Raw genomic sequence first — 7,426 nt, 5'->3', positions numbered from 1 at the left:
AAACCTTTTTTTTTTTTTTTTTTTTAATTTGGCTTTATATCTCACAATTGTGGCTTTATTTAGAATAAATATTATAATAAATAAATATAACAAATATAAATAGATAGAATAAATATAAATTATCTCATAATAGTGACTTTATTTGAGCCAGTGTTGGTGTGTTGGGCTGCTTGGGATGCTCAAAAAAACACCACAAAGCCATTTTCTTCAACTTATAAATACTGTGCCTTTCGCCAAATATCACACAAAAAAAAAAGTTTTAAGACTGAAAAAAATACACCTTTAAACTCCAGTGAAGATATCTATTGATCAGTTCAGACGATAATACAACTGTTCTTTCATTATAAGCCCACTTTTGAAGGGCAGAGAAACATCATTATATAATAAATGTGCTGTCCTGGATGAAAGGCCTGTGCATATGGGGAGCTTATGAGAGGATGGCTCTGTGAACGTGAATGAAAGCGTGGAATATCAGATTTTCCTAATTGTCTCAGCAGGGCCAAAAGTTTGTACCGGTCACAATCAACGGTGAGATCCCTCACAGCCAAGGCTCTCCTTCTTCACCATCTGTATCATGTTAGGGGATTCTTGTCTTTACTCTCTCGCTCTTGCCCTCTGGACACAGGCCTGGGGTAAATCTGAAAGCCTGCACATTGCTCATCTCTATTGTCCTCTTTTCAGTTCAGACAGACACGTCTGAATTTCAGGAGTTTAAAAATCATATGACTTCTGTCTCACAAAGGGAGTAGCACTGCGTAACTCTTAGTATAACTTAAACAGTAGCATATAGCGCTAACAACACCTAGGTCATGGGTTTAATTTCCACAGAACGCATGATCTTGTATACTATAGATGCATAATTTCAATCCAATATTAGCTGCTTTGTATAAAAGTGTCTACCAAATTTGCATTTATATAAATATATAAATGCCAATAATATGACCAAATCTAGATCCAACTACATCTATGTGTAACTAAACTAGATCTGAATCATATTGCCACAACTCTAGAGTGTTGAAAGCAGTTGGCAACATATTCTGAATTGTTGTTTGTACATTGCTATTGTGTTACTGGACCAAGTGGTTATTTATTGACGAATAAGTCCCTTAAGTTTCTATGCATTTCTGGACCCTAGAAATGGCTTGGGTTCTTGATGCAAGTTTATTTATTTATTTATTTATTTTTGCCATTTCATCATAAGCAAGGTATAAAAAAAAAAAAACACTTCTGATTTGAGATATCTTGTCTACATTTTAAGTTAAATGCCAAAGTTATTAATTATTTATTTACTTGAAAGAAACTAATACTTTTATTCAGCGAGGATGCATTAAAATGATCAAAAGTGACAGTAAAGACATTTATAACATAAGTTTTGTAATAAATGGTGTTCTTTTGAACTTTCTATTAATCAAAGAATTCTGGGAAAAAAATCCACAAAAAAAAATGTTAAGCAGCACAACTGCTTAATAACTAATAACAAATAATAAGACATGTTTCTTGAAAACCAAATCAGCATATTAGAATGATTTCTGAAGGATCATGTTACATTCAAGACTGAAGTTATCAGGAATAAACTGTGTTTTAAAACATATTAAAATAGATAATTTTTTAATGTATTTTTGATCAGGTAAATGCAGCCATGGTGAGCATAGTTGACTTCTTTCATAAACATAAAAAACCTTACTAACTCCAAATTCTAAACAATAGCATATTATACATGATACAGAGAGAGGATATATAGGTGTATTCACAACTTATTGTTCAGATACACAAATAGTAGGAACAAAGAGTGTTTTGATAAGCATTGAAGGCAAATGTCTATAGAATGTAAGTGCTTATCTTGGGCAGATGGTGGTTGGAGAGACTTGAATTGACTGCAGAAAAGCTTTACACAAACAGCATTGTGCAGAGTTGCTTTTCCATGCCCGCACTTGCTCTAGAGGGCAGTCGGTCGGCATCCTGCCAAATTAGACCAAAACAGCAGGGAGTACGTTCTCTCTCCTTTCACCTCACCAGCTTCTCATCTTGACCACTGGCCTCCAAAGAACCTTTTGTCAGTGGTCAGCAACGTGCACAATACCCACCTGGGGACCAAGATCCCCCATCCCACAGGGGGCCAATCCTAGCGATGGACCCATGGACTGAAAGCTCTCAGTAGGTTGTTGACACCAGGTCAACCCTGGCTTGGAGCTCAGTGGGTCAGCACTGGTCTTGCCAGAGAAGATAGAAAGGAGAGATCAACACACAGACGTCTAAGCTCTGACCACCCATGGAAGCACAGGTCATCTGGTGCAGAGACCTGTGGAATTCCTGCTCCTTTCAATGAGACTTAATGCAGCATGTGAGCGCTGACATAAATTGTGTGAAAAAGACAGTTGGAGTCGTATAGACTAGATTAGGCCTTTCACACCTGAAATTATTAACCCACGGTAACTGTAATCTGTACTGTCAAACTGTTTCTTACATACCTAAGATTTCAGTGTTTTTTTTATTTTTTTTTTATAAGAAATTAAGTTTTTAATTTAACATTAAACTGATCAAAGCTCAAGACTTTTTCATTGTTTCAAACAAAATCTGTTAAAAAATAAATGTTATTCTTTGGAACTTTCTATAGACACTGAATAAAAATCATCTATTTTCAAAATTGATAGTAATACAAAATGTGTTTTTGATTTCTGAAGCATTGTGTGACTCTGAAGACTGAAGTAATGGCAGCTGAAAATTAAATCAATTTAGAAGTGTCTGCCAAAATGCAAACACTGTCATCTGTTTCCCTCATATGGTGGGGGAAAAAAAACATATATGAATATTAAATATGGTATGCCCTGAGACAGTTAATGATTGGTTGGCTGTTAAACTGGCTGTTTAAATCAAATTAGACAACATCTAATGTTTCATGGCGCAATGTTCAGAGCAGTTATGACCCACTTTCAAAAATACAAAAGTGAAATATTGCTTAACCCTGGTTCAAAACTCAGGTTTCATATAGACATTAACCCAAAATAAAGTATGATAGAAGTATAAAATATGATAGAAAAAGCAAGAGGCAATCCTGGAATCATTTGGAATCAGTTAAAAAAATTAACAGGACAACAAAATGAAGATAAGAAAATTCTAGAACTTAAAGTAAAGGGAAAATCAATAAACAATCCAGCTGAGGTGGTAGAGATTTTTAATCATCATTTTGTTGATTCCGTAGAATCCATTACTCGTTGTTTTCCGCCTTCGTATACTAATGTCTGTCCAGTTACAACAGTGGAGCCTGTTTTTAGAATAAGGCCTGTTAGTGATTCTGATGTTATGAGAACAATTAGATCTCTTAAATCATCTAGAGCAAAAGATAAATATGGTATGGATGTTGTTATGCTCAAAGAGTCTAGTTCGACTCTAATTAAACCTCCTGATGAACTGTGCCCGATTTTCATCAATCAGGCACAGTTCAATGCCGGTTTTTCAAAGAAGCTACTCATCAAAGATGCTGCAGTCCCTACATTGTTTGGTCTGACCTCAAATATTCAACGGAAATATTTTGACCTCAAATATATTGACCTCAAATACTCAACGGAATATAACAATATATTGACCTCAAATACTCAACGGAAACCGCAAATTGTTTTTTTTAATAGAAAATATTAAAACTTTCTTAGATAAAGGTGGTGTAGTTGGAGCCGTGTTCCTTGATTTAAAGAAAGCCTTTGACACCGTTAATCATAGAATCCTTATGTCTAAGTTATCTTGTTTTAATTTCTCATTACATACACTTAACTGGATAGAGTCATATCTATCAGATAGATTTCAGTGTGTTAGAGTACAAAATCACCAATCCAATGATTTAGGTACATCAACTGGTGTTCCGCAAGGATCTATCTTGGTTCCATTGCTTTTTGCTATATATATAAAAGATTTTCATCTTGCATGTCCTGGCATTAATATACAAATGTATGTTCTACAAGAGGTGCATTAAGAGGAGACTGTATCATACCGCTTAGACGAAGTAATTTTAGTCAGTCTGCTTTTTCTGTCAAAGCTGCACGAGAATGGAATACTATTCCGACAACTATAAGAGATCTAGACACATATGCTTTATTTAGGGTTCAATTGAAGAATTGGTTAATTAGTACTCAGATTTGTCAACACTAGAATTTTATATTTGCTAGCTATCCTATTATTGATTGTATCTTGTTTGCATTGTCTTTATTTGATCCCATTGTTTTTTAATAGAATACTGTATGATTTGAACTATGTAATTATAAATTTTTTTAGTATGTATTTTTAATTACATTTTATTTTAGGGTGACTTGTAACATCTTGTCCAGGGACTACGGATGTAAAATAGCCTTTGGCTAATTCTGGTACATTTACAGGAATGTTTTATTAATGTACAATGTCCCTGTCAACTAAATAAAGTAGAAGTAGAAAGTGTAAATAAAAAGTGTAGCATGCTTTAAAGAGGAGCTTTCGTTCTTATTTGGGATTTGCCCCTAATAAGTCTCTAAAATCAGTCCACTCAGCGACGATCAAATACAATTAACGAATTGACGATACAAATCTGCAATTAACTCTGTTAGAAATTGTTCTTCTGTAGCTCGAATTATGCAAAACTACTGTATTTTCTGTCTGGCTAATGTGCATGCAAAAAGGCAATGCCTCAAATGTAAAAGGCATTAAAAATGAAATCATTTATTTTACTGTGGCCTTCATATTGAGCGCTACTATTTCCCATTTATTTTCTTACAAGGCGACTAATGTCCCTGGTGTAATGCCATGAAAAAAAAAAGGATTCTGTTAGCCACCTCCATTAGCACCATCAGTCAGACACGTGTCTTTCCAAAATGTGTGACATCCTTCCTGTTTATCTTAGCTGGCTTTTCTCATCTCCTTTGCACAGGGCTGATAAGTTGAGTGACATGAGAAAACTGTTCCTCTCCACAGCAGGGCCTGCTGCTCCAGCCAAAACGGCCACATGATAAGAGTGAGGAAAGCGGCTGATTGCCTGTAGCCCCTCATCAATCCAGTCCCAATCCCTCTGGCCTGACATTGTTTGACTGTTTCCAAACGTTTGAGGAAGCCCTGCTGGAGATAGGCCTTATCAGGACCAAGCCAAACTGCCATTCTGCATCCATCCATCTATCAGCTGCTCGGCAGCCTGGAATCACACCTCACCGCTCACCGATCTGACATACTTGTGCGACTACAAAGAACGGTAAAATGACACAGAGATTGAAAATAAATAAAATGCAAAAGTTATTTAGTGAAAGACAAATAATGCTATTAAAGAAGCTATACTGTAAATCTTATCTTTGGCTCCATATTTTATGGATTTAGGTAAAGATGTTTCCTAAGAAGGATTGTAAAGTGTTTTTGTACCCTAAGAGCTACAAAAACACTTTATCTCTTGAGGGTCAATGGCTTTTTACTTACTGTGAGACTCATAGATCTATGTGACTTCCACTAGCTAGTTCGCTCCCATCCTCGCAACTTGCAATAAAACAACTGGCCAATTAACACCGAATAGAGACATACTTGGATCCTGATCTGTTCCAGATTAATGACTGGCCACTGGTTTCACTCCCAGTGTTCATTCATCAGGCTGCACAAGTAGGTCACTTCAGCATCAAGCATTTGGTCAAGTCCACGGGGGCCCAGCACTCACCAAAGACTCCCATTTGATTTAATTGCTCGTTTTGGTTTGTGACCTGAAAAGGCCCTATTGGCAAGATTTCACAGTAATTCTGTTCACAACTTTTACTAAAGACCAGAGTTATGAATGGTTTCAGGATGCTTTTCTGTACAGTTAAAGCATTTACTGTTACTGTATGTTCAGCTTTGGGAAGTTACTAACTAAAAGACATTTTTCAGCAGTGTGGCAGTTGCACAGGAGTTTTCAACACAATTTAGCTTTTTACAGAAGGAGCGAGAAAACTGGTGAAGTGGTGTAGTATGACAAAACAACTTTTTTCTGTTGCACTTTATTGCGTACAGAGCTTTATAGCAGAGCAATATGAAGAAATTATCAAACACACTCACCTAAACTGTCCTCTCTCAAGTTGTAAGTTGGGATGCCCAATTCATTTTAATGATTCAATTTGTTCTGACAGTTCACTCAAAAAAAATGTCATCAGTTACCAAAACCAAACCCACAAAACTTTTTTTTCACGTTTGAGCTTCCCTTTCCTTTTTTCCCCCTAAATTAAATTGTTTCATCATAAAATGAGGCTGTTGCTCTTCAGGAAACTTAGATTAAAGCTCTTGATTCATATGGATCTTTTACGATTTCTTTATAAACTTTTTGCATCAAAGTTGTGGTGTAATGGACTTTCAAAGGAGGAACATTGCCCCTAAATAACTTACTAAGCTACTTTTTTTTAAAGGTATGCTTAACAGTATTTCAAATCATTCATAATTTTTAACTTGGCAAACTACTGTTTCATTCTGTGCATTCTGTAGCATTTATTATGTAGCAACTGACAAGGGCTGCCTGAATTTGAAGAACAATCCTCATGTATATTAGTATACACAAGTTAAAAAATAATGAAAAATAAATACTGCCATAAAAGTATATGTGACGAGAGAGGCGGGGCCGAGAGCCGTGGGAACGGAGCGAGGCTGGTGGAGAAAATGCTAATGCACAACACCTGCACCACTCACCGGTCTCGAGTCCCACGGAGGAGTGACGACAGTGTTGGACGAGAGAGGACCAGGCCTGGACTTTATTTTGTGTTTTGTGTGCGGTGTGGTGAATCCGCGGTGCCATCGAGCATGGCGGAGCAGTCTGCTGCCATGGACGCTCGAGGTGGTGGGCTGGAGTGAGTTGCCAGGGGGGGCGGATGAACTCGCTGCCGGCTGCCTGGGATGTGGAGGGACGGCTGCCATCCGTGAGGGAGCGGAGGAGTCGCCGCCGTTCGCCTGAGGCCGGAGTCGGCTGCCATCCACCATGATGGGGAGGAGCAGGGAACGGGGGACTCCTGCCGGCTGCCCGAACCCGGAGGGGCCGTCGCCGTCCACCAGGCGGTGGAGGAGTGTCGGGCCGTCTGCCAAGGGCTGTCCAGTGCCGCCGCCTGGCATCGCGGAAGAGCTTACCCAGCTGGTGGAGGGCCGAGCGGCAGTGTGTCTGGGAACCGGAACAAGATTTTTTTTTTTTTCCTCTCTCCCCTCTCTCGTCTCTGTCTCTCCTCATCCTTCCGTCTCCTTTTCTCTCGCCTCGTCTGTCTGTCCTTACCCCCAGGTACGCCACGGCTGCCGTGATCGGCTCCCCCAGAGGGTGGAGTGGGGGGAGTAGAGCGCAGTCTCGGGAGTACCCCCCGGCCTGCGAGGGGCGATGGGGGTATGTGACGAGAGGGGCGGGCCCGAGAGCCGTGGGAACGGAGCGAGGCCGGTGGAGAAAATGCTAATGCACGACACCTGCACCACTCACCGGTCTCGAGTC

This window comes from Sinocyclocheilus anshuiensis, unplaced genomic scaffold (assembly GCF_001515605.1).
Source record: "Sinocyclocheilus anshuiensis isolate Anshui unplaced genomic scaffold, SAMN03320099.WGS_v1.1 scaffold44, whole genome shotgun sequence".
NCBI classification, from domain to species: Eukaryota; Metazoa; Chordata; class Actinopteri; order Cypriniformes; family Cyprinidae; genus Sinocyclocheilus; species Sinocyclocheilus anshuiensis.
The sequence above is the reverse complement of the archived record's forward strand: the minus strand, read 5'-3'. Positions refer to the sequence as shown.